This window comes from Pinus tabuliformis, chromosome 3_1 (genome assembly GCF_031772625.1).
Source record: "Pinus tabuliformis cultivar Carrire ecotype Pingquan chromosome 3_1, CPIR1, whole genome shotgun sequence".
NCBI classification, from domain to species: domain Eukaryota; kingdom Viridiplantae; phylum Streptophyta; class Pinopsida; order Pinales; family Pinaceae; genus Pinus; species Pinus tabuliformis.
In genome coordinates, this window is record NC_142301.1 from 147,664,568 (window position 1) to 147,681,107 (window position 16,540).

A 16,540-nucleotide genomic window follows, 5' to 3' on the forward strand; every position below is an offset into this window, starting at 1 on the left:
ACTGCTGCCACGTATTCTGCTTCTGTTATGGAATCTGCTGGAACTAATTGTTTGCGTGATCTCCAGGAGACAACTCTTGATCCAAGACTCATAACATATCCTCAAGTAGATACCCAGTTTCTTTGCCTCCATCGAAGACTGAATCAGAGTATCCAATCAAGCTGAAGTCGTCCACCTGTGTATACTTGATTCTAAAGTCTTGAGTTCCCTTCAAGTACCTTAGAACTCTTTTTGCAGCAGACCAATGTCCCTCACAAGGCTTTTGCATAAACCTGGAGAGGATTCCAACAGCAAATGAAATGTCTAGTCTGGTAGTAGTTAGGTAGTTGAGACTTCCTACAAGCTGTCTATACTTTGTTGCATCCTCAAATTCTTTTCCTTCAATAGATGTTAGCTTTAAGTTTTGTTCCATTGGAGTAGTAAGAGGATTGCATTCTGTCATGCCAAACCTGTTCAACAGATCTCCAATGTATTTCTTTTGAGAAAGAAATATGGACTTTGGATGTTGGGTTACTTCAATGCCAAGATAATAATGAACATAGCCCAAATCAGTCATTTCAAAACTTTTCCCCAATTCCTTCTTTATGGATGCAATGTCGCTTTCATTGTTCATTGTCATCAAAAGATCATCTACATATACCACAAGATATACAACTGTTTTGCCAACTTTCTTGACAAATAAAGTTGCATCATCAAGATCATAATGTTTGAAATTGAGTTTCAGAAGATGCTCAGTTAGTTTTTCATACCAGGCTCGCGGTGCTTGTTTGAGGCCATATAAGGACTTCACAAGTTTGCATACTTTATGTTCATGTCCTTTCACAGCGAATCCTTCAGGCTGAGACATAAAAACATTCTCTTTTAGATCTCCATTTAAGAAAGAAATTTTTACATCCATTTGATGGACTTTCCAACCGTTTTGAGCTGCTAGGGCAAAGAGTGTCTGGATGGTAGCCCATTTTGTTGTGGGGGCAAAAGTCTCCTCACAATTGACCCCTTCCTTCTGTGCAAAACCTTTTTCCACAAGCCTAGCTTTGTGCTTGTCAAGTGAGCCATCAGCTTTATACTTGTTCTTGTAGACCCACTTGCAACCAATTGGTTTGGTTCCTAATGGAGGATCAACCAGCTTCCAAGTGCCGTTCTTTATGAGGGCATCATACTCATTTTTCATCTCTTCTTTCCATTCATCATGAGAAGCAACTTCTTTGAAGGAAGTTGGTTCAAAATCTGTAGACAACTTCAATTCACAATCATAAGAAACATCCATATCAATAGGTGAATTAGAGTCATCCACATCACCTCCATTATGCCGGTTTGAATTTCTAGTTCCTGTCTTTCCAACTTCATCACGATGAACACTTTCAAGTGTCTTTGTCAGCCACTTTGGGGGAACTTTTTCAGATGGTCGAGGCTACTCCGCTGATTGAGTTGGGATTGAATCAAGATTGAGTCTCCCAATTCTGTCAATCACATCACTTAAATCATCATCCATTGTTGGAGTTTCATGCAGGGGAGAGTGTTCTTCAGAAGAATATTCCACATGTTGATCTAGTATAGTAATCCCCCCTTCAAGATGTGGAATCTAATTATCAAATTCATTGAATGATTTTTCTTTTGCGAATCTATTCGAGCGATCAAGTTGCCACTCAACAACATTGTCAGTTTTGGATGATTCAAGAAAAATTACATCTCTAGATACAACAAACTTTTTATTTACTTCATCATAGAGATGGTATGCTTTGGAGGTGTTTGAATACCCCAGGAAGATACACTTACAACTTCTTGCACCAAGTTTGTTTCTATGTACCTTTGGTATCAAGGCATAACAGGTGGAACCAAAGACCCTGCGATGCTTTACCAAAGGAACATGTCCATACCACATTTCATATGGAGTCTTGTTTCTAATAGCATTAGATGGACATCCATTCTTTATATATACAGCACATAGAACAACATCAACCCAAAACATTATCTTTACATTTTTGAAGAAGAGCATGGATCGTACCATATTTAAGATTGTCCTATCCATTCTTTCAACTACACCATTCTGTTGGGGATTATAAGGTACAATTGTTTGATATTTGATCCCATGTTGGCGAAGATAGTTTTCAAATTCATTTGATGTGTATTCTTTTCCATTATCAGTGCGAATAGACCCAATATGAGATTGTGCATCATTTTCAATCCATTTATGAAAATTTTTGAATGTTTGAAAAGCACCAGATTTGTTCTTCAATAAATAAACCCAACACATTCTGGTGTAGTCATCAATAAATGTCATCATATATTTATTTCCATTTGCAGAAAGAATAGGCATTGGACCACACAAATTTGAATGAATGCGTTCAAGTTTTCTATGTGCTCTTGAATGTGAATCATGAAAAGACTGTTTGTTATGCTCTCCTAGAATACAAGCATCACATTGCTTACATTTCCTAGGAATTGTAGGCAAACCAGCAACACAATTTTTCTTCAACAAGCGAAGGCTGTCATAGTTCAAATGTCCAAATCTAGCATGCCATAATAAACTTGATGGAAGTGTACCTTCTTCATGATGAGAATTGTATGAGAAATGTTGTGCACGAGCAGAGGTTCCTTGCAGCTTGAGAATCCTTTCTTCTTCTATTCCCCTCATGACAAGTGAGTGGTCAGATGCTTTTCTTACCTCAAGCTTGCCATCAAACATATGAATGGAGTGACCTCGGTGGTGGATGTGGACTAAGGACAAAAAGTTTCTCTTGAGTTGTGGGAGATATAGAACATGATATAGAAGAAAGTCTGGAAGACCAGGCAGTTTAAGCCTAATTGTGCCAAGCCCTGATGGCTTGATTTTTGATTGGTTTGCAAAGTATATTGCTCCATCAACATTGTCAGTAAATTCTTCAAATAAATATTTTCTATGAGTCATGTGGCAGGTTGCTCCTAAATCAAGCAACCAATCATTTTTCCAAGAAGCAAGTGAAGCATTAAATAAATCTTCATTTACTCCAATGTTACATTGTGCCACAACATCGTGAGCGGATTCAGGTGCTTTACCTTTGTCTGTATCATCAGTTTTACCTTTCTGTTGGTTTCTTTGCTGCTCAATTTTGTCCCATGGTAGTTTGCATGTAGAGGCATCATGTGATCCATTTCTTTTGCAGCGTATGTAGTGCAAATCTGCCTTTTCTCCTTGAGAGTGTCTGCCCCCCCTGCCTCTGAAATATCTTCCTATTCCTCTTCAACCACCTCTTCCTCTTGAAGAATCTTAAGCAGGGTGATTCTCTTTATGAGCAAGGCACACAACCTCTTCAAAAGATTCAGGGGTGTTGTGGGGAAAAGTATCCGATGCGGATGACACTAACCCTTTCTAAAGGTGACAGACTTTAGCAACAACTGAATGACAAAGTTTTCATGTTCATCTTTATGAAAGCACAGAGAGAATAGAAAGAGGATCAACCAACCTGGTGTCTTGCGCTTAGTCGATCCTTGTCCTTCTCGCTTTGTATCCCGTTCCCAGCTCTTTACTCTCCAAGCCGATCCAGCTACACACAGAATCTGCACAACAAAAGGGAGCAAACTACGAGATACAAGCAATCATAATTGAAGCATGGATTAGGTTGCATCAAATATACATGTAAACACAAAAGCATCTATGTAAAACAAGTATATAGAAGAACATGCAAACTTTATTGATAGAAAGTAACAGGGTTCCAGAGGAAGTTACAACCAATGATGTTGGCCCCAATCCAGCAGCACCTCCTCGGCAGCAAGAACTCTCTTCTTCACCTCTAGTAAAACAATCACCCAATAATCCTGGCAGTATACCAACAGCACCTCCTTGCTTATACCAAAATTCCAGCCTCCTTAGACCTCATAGAAGAGCTCTATATATAGGATAGAAGGAGAAAGGATGAGTCAGCTTGAGACTGACATGAAGCTGCCTTGTGTCCTCTCCCTCTTCAGTTAATCTTCAGTTCTTGAGTCCACTTGGAGATCCTTGCTTACACATGGTGATCAAGTACCTCTTACTCATCACAGGGCGAATCTCATGAACCAAGTGTCAGTTTGGAAGCTTCCTGGGCAGTTGACACCTTGCAGAATGACTGTGCCACTTGGCCAATCTCGCCCAGCGCAGGTAGCCTTCATTAGATTTGACTTCCAGCGCAGGTACAAAGAGGAGCAGTTGACATTCAGCGCAGTTGCTCAGTTAAGCAGCTGACATGATCCAAAATAAGCCTGTTTTGAAGTGTTTTCAGGTGGAGAACTGATTGGAAGTGCTGTTGTTTGATGACCTTGTTCTTTTAGGGGTAAGAACAACATGTTTAGGGACTGAGGATCCCTGTAATTATTGACATTCCATGCTCCATGATGCGAGGCACAAAAATGTCTATAACAGTTGCCCCCTAAAGTATGAGGCCGTTTATCGGGTGAAATGCTTTATCTAGAGGATCCGAAGTTCGTTCCAGTGCTGAGGAGAGTGCCCTGTAATACAATACAATACAATACATTATTTTTCATTCATCATTATTCTCATGATCTAGCTGAGGCGGGCATTCCCATGCTCAGCTTTTTATAAATACATTTTGGTACATATGACAGACGATCGTCTGAAGATAGACTGATAATTTTCTGCTGAAATTATCATCCTTTGAGTAGGATGATCATCTGTGCAATGATGTACATGGCAAATGCTTTTATATTTCCTGAATATATATCGCAGCCCGGATGGATGAAACTAGATCCGGGGTCTTCAAACTCGTTCGATCTTCACTCTAAGTACAAGTCGATCCATGTGAGAATTGCGCTGAAGTCGAACATGGAAAGACATCGCTTGATTACCAGTCAATAATGAAAACCGTTAACAAGCGCGAGAGGAATCACCAATAATGACGATGACCCTCAAGGTACTGCAGTACAATTCACGTGGCGCGAATAAAGGACTTGGCGTCGAACGCCACGCAAAATCTTCTGGTCGAAGGTCATTGATGTATACCTGTCGCCGGAAGTGAGAAACTTGCCATTGAGGCATGCAAGCTTCAAAGTACTGATGGGGGTTGTTCCTAGATCAACTTCTTGGATAATGAGTTGAAGTCGACAAGAAGCGATCCGTCAAAGGAGGGCCTTAATGAATCCCACATCAATGACACGGAACGGAGCTAATGACTTTAGTGGAGGTGAAAACAAACTGTGACATATGATTCAGGGTGGCGATCATGAATGGATGAAGGATAATGTATGGCAGTGGATGGGACACGGTTGACACTTTCAGAATGACCCCTCTTGAACATATAACGACACTGATGCGATGGATCGGTAGCATTACCCCAAACGTGGATGGTGTGGCGAGGACCATGGTGATGAGACCGGTGAATGAAACAACCCAACCCGATGTGATACGGAGGAAAAGTGTCATGTTCAAGAGTGACTTGCTACCATTAAACTTTGAATGTTCTCCCAATTTTTCCCCAGTCATTTCTGACCAGTACCTCTTTATTTTTGTCAAGCTTGAGGAGGATAACATATGCTTGTTCTATAACCTGCCCTTCGGGCAAGCCCATCGCTATGATTTAACGAGCCTAGCGATAGGGAAACTCATTCTCGTCTAAAGACAAGTTTGTTGCTATTTAATCATTTTAACGAGTCTAACGACAAGGAAAACTCGGTCCTTTTCATTTTTAGAGAGTCTGAAAAGGTACAGAAAGTCAACTCCATAATTCCTTTTTCGTCATCTAATCTCTTAAGTCCGAAAAAGTATAAAACAATACAGAAGGGATGAGTGTTCAGTACTTTTAACGAGCCGAACAAGACAAGCGCTCGATCTTTTTGTGCAATAATCCCTCAGGTCCAAAAAAGATTAAAATCTAGAGGAGGGATAGCTCTTCCGGTCGTTTAATGAGCTGGAAGGCCAAAACTCGGCAAACTTTTCATATTTTACGAGTCAGATGAAAAGAGCTCAAAGAAGACTCGTCTTTTGAGGAACGAGTGATAAACAGGGATAGCAGCAGATTCCAGGTACAGGTTGGAATTCTCCAATCACGGCAGTGTCACAAGGATGGCTAGGTGAAATCACTCTTCGCAGCTGTTTCTCAAAAGAGGTAAACACACAAATGGAGGTGAATGATCGGCCAAATGAAAAGTGGAGGTGACGGTGCACAAACACGACCAAGGCTTTTATGGCTGATGGATTTACGATCTCAAAAGGTTATTTACCGGGATAGGTTCTTTTTTTAGATAAAAATGAGCTTAAACTCTGGAGGGAACATTGCTCACTGCTTTTATTTATTTTTTAACGAGCATGAAGACCACGTTAAAACTGCTCGGATCTTGCGTTTATTTTTTAACGAGCATGAACTATGTGCTAAAACTGCTCGAAGATAAGTTTGCATGCCCCCAGCATAATAATGCAAATCGAGGTGCATGCCCCCCAAGCTTCATTGCATCCAACTCGGTGGTTGGAATGAAGGTTTACCTCGGTGATTTGTTTCATTTTTTAATGAGGTTGACACAAGATAGGAACTATCCTCGGAGCCCACTGTATTTACAGTATTTCTACTAGGGCGATGATCCATGCCGACAAAATATTTAGGAATCTTCCGAATCTATTAGATATAGAAGATTTCACATTGTAGGTTTCCACTGGGGCTACTTCCGCCAGATTACTTGCTGGCGGTAGGGCAAAAGTACCCATTAAGGCAGGGTCTTTTAGGATACCTACTCCAATATTTTGAAGCGAATGATTGCTCTCATGGATCATTGTGCTGCTTCCCGTAACTTGAGAACTGTTGGGGAGAAATGTTTGTTGGTCGACGATTGTAATTTTTCCTTGAAAAGGAAATACAATCCTTCTGAAGTAGGTCGACACAACTGCAGCCATGGCATATATCCAAGGCCTTCCCAGTAGGATGTTGTAATCGAGGTTTCCGTCGATTACTTCAACATCAACTTCTACTGTTTTGCCCCCCAGTTCAACTTGCAAGTTACTTAAAATCCCGTATGGAGTGTATGATCGTCCATCAAATGCTTTTAAGGTCGTTGATGATTTCGACAAGGGTGGTGAGCCTAAATTTTTCCAGCAACTCATCGACATAAGACATGTAGATGCCCCCTCATCAATAATTGTTCGATGAACAGTTTTGTTGAGGGCTTTCACTTGAATAAGGAAAGCTAGTTGAGCTGGTAACTTAGGGTCATATCCTTTATGATCAAAGGCCACAAGATTGGAATCCATTGGGCCGATCCCACCTATTGCTGATAATAAAGTTTGCTCTTGGGAGGGGAAATTTTGCGGTACCTCAAGTGTCGACATAGCGGACGACGATTGGGCCAGGTCCTCTATTATATTATAATTCTGTGCTATTTTGGCACGAGGATTAAATGTCGATTTGTGTACTACTCCCTTTGGCAACTTTACCATTGGTTCAGGAATGATGGGTGGCACAACTTTGGTCAAAGCTGTCGTCGAACTACTAGGTTGTTCATTAGCCTTGTTATTTGACAGCCATGGATTCCCGTAATCTTTATTCCTTGTCAAAGCATTATTCTGCTGCTTTGAGGTAGACAACATAAGCACTTGGGATCGGGAAGCATTTTGATTAGCAACCAGATTTTGACCAGGATTAGGAAACGGATCAGTCAACACAGCTGAGGTTTTCGGACTCTTAAAGAATCTTTTAAGCTCAGCTTTGCATGGACAATCTGCTGTCCAATGATCCTCATCGCATATATGACATCCCGAAGGGGGTTTCCCTTTTCTCCCTTTCTTTTTCTTCTTGTCTCCTGGTTGCTTCAGTTGTTTGCCCTTGTCGTCCGACACGGCACTTACTTCCGAGGCAAGAAGTTCTTCATTTGCATTTTGATTCGAAGTCTTATGGGTTTTCTTAGACGAATCCCGTGTTGACTTTGCATTTGCAGTGCCAATCACACCATCGCCGGCATGAGAGTCATTATTTGATCCAGGAGGGGGAGGAATTGAAAATTCCGGTCTAGGGGCGTCAGGTATCTTGTCATAGAGCGTGCCAGACTGAGTATATACTAAGTCTAAATACTGGGCACGAGCAATAACTTGCTCCTCTGTTACGACGCCTCCCTTGGCCACATCTTCTGTTATAGCAGGAAGAAGCGACTTTATAAACCACTCAGCTAAAAGCTGATCTGGAACATAAGTCTTTACCATTCTGCGACGACGACGCCACTCATGTATATGATCTGATATATGTGTGGCCGTTGTCTGCTTGAAATTGGTTAAGATCTCAGTTCCAGTTTCGTACCTTATAGGTAACTGAAAGTGTGTTAAGAAAGTCGTGGCTAGGGAACTAAAATTGTTGAAAGAGGCTCTAGGTAATTCAATATACCATTTAGCCGCCGGACCAGTCAATGTCCTCTGGAAAAGGCGAAGCCTTATCGAATCATCATTCAAGGTATTCGACGAACACCACAGATGGAAAGTCATCACATGATTCGACGGGTCTTCGCCAGGATTTCCATTGAATTTAGGAATGTCCGAAGGAAGTTTGTGAGGAATCGCTGGCCACCAATGGGCATAGGCGATTGGATCATTCGTCAATCAATGTAAATCTGGTAATTCTAGAGTTGCCACGAATGGCAACTGTTGATTCAGGTTTGGCGAGGCGTACCCAGGATACGATGGAATCGCCTGAGCAGTAGGCCTTTGCATACCAGCATAATGCAACTGATGTTGATAGGACTGATATGGCTGGTGGGCTTGGCCACTGTAAAGTGGTTGATTTAACCCGCTCTGAATATAGGGTTGCCCACTATTTGCAAAGATCTGTTGCTCAGACCCCTGGTACACCTGTTGAAACTGAGGTTGTTGGTATTGCACCATCCATGGTTGTGAAGCCATGTTTTGTTGTGCGACACTAACCGACGGACCAAGATGCGGGGTTATGGTTCCCGTTTGTATCTGTGTCGTCCCGGCAGTCGGCGATTGTGGTTGTGTTGCAGGGTCAATAGGCTGTTGCATTACAACTTGGGGTTGACATACAACAGGCATCGATTGAACTTGCGACATGGTTACAATTGCTGGCGTCGTCGGGATGCTAGACATAGGTACACATTGTTGCATGGAATATACAACTCTCGGTTGTTGGGGCAACATAGGCACCCAACCACTCGTCGTAACTTCAGTCAAACCTGAATGCGGTTGAAAACTGCCGTATGGGTATCCTCCCGGAGGGGGAAGTGAAAGGGCATATTGCCCCCCATACGGTAACAATCCGGAGCTCAAGGGTATAGATGGCCTTTGAGGACTGGATGGCCCAAAATGATTCCCAAAGGGATCAATTTGTCTAGTTTCAACATAAGAATTACCGGGTATTATACCGGAAGAACAAACTGGAACAGACCAAGTTGTCATAATAGTCCCTGGGTGGACTCCTTCTAGCTGATGAGAGCTAGTCGGGACGGATGGTATGCCGGCAAACATCGTTGGATTGGCAGCAGGAACTTCTGCTGTCGCTGTGTCGTTTGGCACAGTTCTAGATGTCGACGGTTGTTCAGACATTCTAAGTCTATCCAATAAACTTCTTAGCGATTCTTCAGGAACTTCTGGTGGTGATAGACAAACTTCTGATGCAGAAGGAAAAAGAGGGGTACCTACTCCAAAATGAATTGGAGTATTTGCTTGCTGGTCCTCTACGATTTCCTCTATTGCAATCAGACCAGGAGGAAGAGGCAGACCGTCAGGTCCGTAAAAGATTTCTGGTGCCGAAGAAGGGGTTGCTTCGACGGCGACAGTCGTTTGAAAAACAAGACTCTGTGGACCGGTTTCAGATGGAACTGGTTCAGTTATGCAAGTACTTGTCTTCAGACTAGGATCAGTACCACTGTCCTTCTGTTGCTGTTGAACTTCTTCAATAGAGGCAGGGATTCCAGAAATATTGGGAGTGACCAGAATCTCAGATGTTGTTGGAACTTCCGTTCTAACTTTAAAAGGAGATTTTGACCTGGTCAAGTGAGTTCGCTTCGTCCGTACTACTCTTGGTTCCGGAGACAAAGGCGGTTGACTCGCAAGCCTCCCTGAACGACGGGGTTTTAATTGACTTTCCTCCACGGTTGCGGATTACTTGATCAACTAAAATACAAAAAGGGGAATTATGTTTCCGTATTGAATGAATTTTATTAGACGCTTTTAGACACAACTTTGCTTTTTCATGTTTTAAGAGTCGAGAAAAAGCTAAAGATGACTCTAGTCGCCTTCGATGTATTAACGAGCCCGAAGTGACAAATGCTCGGTTGGACTTTTTCAGTTATAGAGTTTGAAAAAGGCCAAAAGAAACTGCTCTGGAGATCTAGGCAGAGGGTGTGCCAAACCTTTCGCGAAACCACAGAATACGTTTTACGGTACGGGTGGTCGATCTTTGTGAATGCTGTGTTCACTGCATCGCGATCAGTAGGGCGGTCGACACGGCTTCCTAAGGATAAAGGATAAAAGCCTATAGGGGTCTCCCAATATACGCGACGGTACGCGGGAGCACAAGTCCGTATTAGTGCTATCGTCCCTCAGGAGGAATCACCCACCTTCGTAGAGATCGATAGTCACTACGTTTAACGACGCCGGAACACGTCTCTACCTAGACCTCTATTGTGAGCGTTATGTTACAATGCGTTTTTAGATTCATTCAATATATTTTAAGTTGATCTTGTTTATCAGTTTGTCTTTCAGGATCACCACGAGATGTATTGGTACAAATTCCTAAATGCAGCTAAAATGATAAGCAAGCTTTCACAATCTTTTTAGCTTTGAAAATCCTAACTACTGAGGGGAGAGAAAAAACAATATCTTTCCACACAGAGCACCAAGCACAAACTAATGCACTTTCTCCTAGATCAGACACCCAAACTTATCAAAATGCAAATGCAAGATGCATGCATTTCTTTTCTTTTCCTTTAATGTTGATGTAGACAAAAGGAAAACTGTTGTATGATTTTCGAATTCAATTTGAAGCGTAAACAAACCAATTTTTCTAAAATGAAAAGACGCTTTACAGGTACTTGTTTCAACACTAAAAATATATGAATTCAAACCATAAAGTGAAAAACAAACAAACTTAAACAGCCATGAACAGTAATAAAACTAGCTCATAAGATCACAAAGACACTTTTACAGTTCAGGATCTAAGAGGCCACAGCTATACTGGTTCGCTTTTCACAATGGGAAACTGTAACTGAAATAAGAAATACTGAAAGAACATTCACAGTTTCATCACACAACTGAGGCGGAATAATGTCAAGGAGAAGTGGTCTACAGCAAATACAATAACCAGCAAGCAATCAGTCAAAACAAGTGCAAACAGGGCCAAGACACAAAGGAAGAGCTGAGCTAGACTAAGGCCAACTGGACCAGCGCAGGCACTGGTCTGCCAGTTTCACTCTCAGCGCAGTTCCCGAAGGGAGCACCTGCGCTGTAATGCAGACTGCCTGTGGACAGCCTGCACTGACTTACGAGAGTTACGTCTGCTAAGAATTCCGGGTCATAAAAAGCTCAAAAATGTACTGTTTTGACTGAAATAAAATGCTATGGGTTAAGTACAGGCTAAGGGATGATCAAGAGGATAAAGATCTATCACAAAGAGTAAGGATTCATCTGTAGATTAGCTCTTTAAATCTTGAATTTGCTCAGCAAAGGAGCAAGAGTAGCAAAAACCCTCTACTTCGCTTTTGATAGAGTCAAAAGCTTTTCGATTCGGTACTCCTTTCTTCAAGAAATGAATAGAAAAATACTACAACAACAAGATACTAGGATCTCCCCAGCGGAGTCGCCAGTTTGTTGTGGGGAAAAGTATCCGATGCGGATGACACTAACCCTTTCTAAAGGTGACAGACTTTAGCAACAACTGAATGACAAAGTTTTCATGTTCATCTTTATGAAAGCACAGAGAGAATAGAAAGAGGATCAACCAACCTGGTGTCTTGCACTTAGTCGATCCTTGTCCTTCTTGCTTTGTATCCCGTTCCCAGCTCTTTACTCTCCAAGCCGATCCAGCTACACACAGAATCTGCACAACAAAAGGGAGCAAACTACGAGATACAAGCAATCATAATTGAAGCATGGATTAGGTTGCATCAAATATACATGTAAACACAAAAGCATCTATGTAAAACAAGTATATAGAAGAACATGCAAACTTTATTGATAGAAAGTAACAAGGTTCCAGAGGAAGTTACAACCAATGATGTTGGCCCCAATCCAGCAGCACCTCCTCGGCAGCAAGAACTCTCTTCTTCACCTCTAGTAAAACAATCACCCAATAATCCTGGCAGTATACCAACAGCACCTCCTTGCTTATACCAAAATTCCAGCCTCCTTAGACCTCATAGAAGAGCTCTATATATAGGATAGAAGGAGAAAGGATGAGTCAGCTTGAGACTGACATGAAGCTGCCTTGTGTCCTCTCCCTCTTCAGTTAATCTTCAGTTCTTGATTCCACTTGGAGATCCTTGCTTACACATGGTGATCAAGTACCTCTTACTCATCACAGGGCGAATCTCATGAACCAAGTGTCAGTTTGGAAGCTTCCTGGGCAGTTGACACCTTGCAGAATGACTGTGCCACTTGGCCAATCTCGCCCAGCGTAGGTAGCCTTCATTAGATTTGACTTCCAGCGCAGGTACAAAGAGGAGCAGTTGACATTCAGCGCAGTTGCTCAGTTAAGCAGCTGACATGATCCAAAATAAGCCTGTTTTGAAGTGTTTTCAGGTGGAGAACTGATTGGAAGTGCTGTTGTTTGATGACCTTGTTCTTTTAGGGGTAAGAACAACATGTTTAGGGACTGAGGATCCCTGTAATTATTGACATTCCATGCTCCATGATGCGAGGCACAAAAATGTCTATAACAAGGGGCTGTCTTCTTTCCAAAAGCTTTCTCTCTTTCAGCAAACTTTTTCACAAGAGATTCAAAGGTGATATCTTTGAGATTTCCATTTGCTTGCAATGACTCAAGATAATTGGAGTAAGTAGGATAAAGTGCCTTAATAAAAGCGATAAGAGGAATATCCAGTTCAACCTTAGTGGATTTGATATCATGCATTATAGACTTTACTTCAGATGCAAGAGCAAGAGGATTATTATTTTGCAGTTCAAGAGTGAAGAGTTTAATCATGAGTTGAACAACTTCAAGTACAGAATGTGAGTCATACATTTCTTTTAGCTTCAAAGGCAGTTGAAAATGATGAAATATGGCGACTCACCTCTTCATTTACAAATGCTGTGATTAATGCATAAACTTTGGTGTTCTTGTGTTCCCAAATGACGAGCTCTTTGTCTGAGGTAGGCTATTCTGGTTCATTGTCTCCGTCTCCGACACACACTCCTTTCCACAACTCATTGAAAATGAGGGTGTGTTTTATCATCCAGGACCACTCAGGATAGTTCTCCTTGCCAGTGAGAACTATTCCCACAATAGATATGATTGAATGCATATTGTAAAAAAAACTTCTGCTGGCAAAAAAATCTGTGTACTGTAAAAATACTTTTGCTGGGAAAATGTGCTTCAAAATACTACAGCCTTATTCTTCCTTCTTCATTTAATATACAAAGATCAAAACTATATTCTATGCATATAGACTATCACAATTTTTTTTTTGTATTACAATATGGTTGCAATTCAAGAGAAATAATATATAAGTTATTATATAAGTCTTCAAACTCAGCTTCTGGAATTTTGAGCGAGTCTTCAAACTCAGCTTCTGGACTTCGTATATATGTGAACAGCTTCTGGACTGCATATATGGAGCAGCGTTCATATACCTTAATCAGAGCAGCGTTCAACTCTTCCACTGTGCCACTCTATTGTGAAGTCAGATGCAACAACATTCATAGCTGTATGCATACCACGCTGCCCTCAAAATTGAAGACTTTGAATGGTGTCCATAGTCAAGCACACCACAGCAGGTCACATCAAAAGGAAGCCGGTTGTCGTCATTGTGGTTGGAATGGATGCGCACCAGTGGCAAGACAACGCTATTGCATCGACTTATTGCTCACACAAAGACATCAGAAATATGAGGATATGTTTTGAATCTTGACCCTGCAGTGATGACTCTGCCTTTTGCTGCTAATATCGACATTCGAGACACTGTCAAGTACAAGGAAGTAATGAAAGAGTTTAACCTCACATGAAGCATCGTGAAGATGCCATTTCCGTTCACATTCCCAACTTGACCATTACCTTCTCACGCCATTAAATTATCTCATCTATATATATAGGTACAGGCCGGTGGGCAATACTAGTAATTCAGCAGGAGCAGGTGCGCCACATTTGGTAGAAAAACAACAATGTGTTTCTGCTATCAATTTTCAAAGTAAAGCAAAGCAATGGACAGAGAACCAGAGGATCACCAGTTCCTCATCATCATGGGAATCGCTGGAGAGGCCTTCAAGGTCGTTCAAGGTCCTACCAGCAGCGGCGTCATAATTTGGGAACCGTTTCACCTTCCAAACGTAAATGGAGACACCAAGATCAACATGAAACATGCCAATGACAGATTACAGGACCAACGTGTATTCAACGTTCAGAAAAATGCAGAGAATGCTTTTCGAATGTCAGATTACAGGACCAACGTGTATACAACGTTCAGAAAAACGCTGCTACCAGGTCAGGGAGGTCAGTTCTGCAATATGGGCAGAAAATAGGCCAGGCAGAAAAGGGAGTTACAAGGGCAGGAATACTAAAAATAGAGTTGGCTCTGATACCAATGTTAGACCAGGTAGTAACTCCTCACCCAAAATTGATTCATGTGTATTATTCCTTCAGGTAGCTCTTCATTATATACATGAGGGAGAGACTGTTCACTTCATCTCCCGATCACTGTTCATATTACTTATTTATCTATTTACATTATATGCACCCAATCCTGAGGATTAGGTGTCAACAAGTTCAACCAACACTACGCACATGTCCAATTGTGGCTTTAGAGAATCCCAATAGCTTTTTTATATTTACCCAATATTTTATACAATACTTAGCCAACACAATCAATTGCAAAGATCATAACATTCAACAACTTAAAGAGTGCACAACACAAATGTTCAAGTGGCACTCAAGTAAGTTGTCTTAAATTTATTTGTTTAAAGAATCTTATGATATACAAAAAGGGAGTGTGACCTCCAATTTGCAAAATTATTAGAGATGTACAACAAATCTAAGACGATATTTCCTATTCCCAACAAACTTGCATATTCCAACATCTTAACATCCATATGCCTATCTCCCATAGGTTCTAACTCTTCCTTAATTCGCTTTACTTAGTGACCGATTCTTCATTGTCCCATCCACTAAACTTATCACAGCTATAAAGCCCTTGAACACCCTTGTATGAATGAACACGGTTGAATTTAATTTCTTGCTTCTTGAATGAATTTTCACTTTGAGGCATCTTATTTATATATGAGTAACTCCTTATTCATTTAAACCTTTTAAGTTTCCTTGCAACCTACTCCTTCCTAAAGTGGATGTAATGTTTAAGTTGTCCACTAAATTTGGATGTACACACACAAAGGTGACTTTCCCATCGATTTCTTACACTTGGTGGAACCTTCATTCCCTTCAATGATTTTTTCCTAATGGTGCTATACATCCAATGATTTTGTGTGTAACCATTGCACCTAAACATTACTTTTCCACAAAAGAATTCTTATCATCTATTGCAACGCCAAAGTATTTGAGTGATCATCCTTAGGTCCTACATGCTACAAAAGGTCCCAAGGTTTATAAATATAAGCAAGCCACTTTTCCATTCCATTTGGTACTTAGACATGCCTTTCCATTTTGTAATATTTACTAAGGATTAATCATCCAACCTTGTAACCTAATGTTGCAACCAACCAAACTTTGTCTAATGTCTATCATGCACCTCACCTTTATGCAAGGGTGCTTGGTAAGTCTTAGATCAAGGATAGGGCCCTACATCCTTCCACACTTAAATTTGTTTTCATCATTGGAAATAAATCCATGAACCCACTATCCTTTAAGACCTCCTTTCACTGCCTTATGTTGTTGTTGTGATGTAAGTGACCAATGTTGTTTTACTTTCGCACTACTAGTATAATCTAAGTTTCCACTACTGGCATGGCTATCTCCTACTACTGCCACAACTAAATATCCACTATGAAGGTTATATAATTGTCCAAGTGTTGCACTTCCCAAACCTACTATTGCATTAGTAATCTAGGCCATTTTGCAATTCCTTTCTACAACGAATTCCCCAACATATTAATTAGGTATCTAATCCAATCTATTGGCTATGTTTATGTTATTTGCATGATTAGCCCCACATGCAATTTGTATGCATCAAATGAAGTGGGAGGTTTATGGGTGGTTGACATACTACCTATCTGTGGGGTGGTAGTCCAATCTCATTTTTTTCTTTTTTTCTTTCTTTTTGGTGGGGAGGGGGTGGGGGGGTTGGGGGTGCATCCATTTTTTTTCTTATTTTTGGCACTTGTATTTTACTATTAGTGGTTTTGTGCCACATGGTTTTCTAATTCTAATTAAGTAATTAAGGTCGTAATATAATCCATGTCGATGGATTAAGGGTT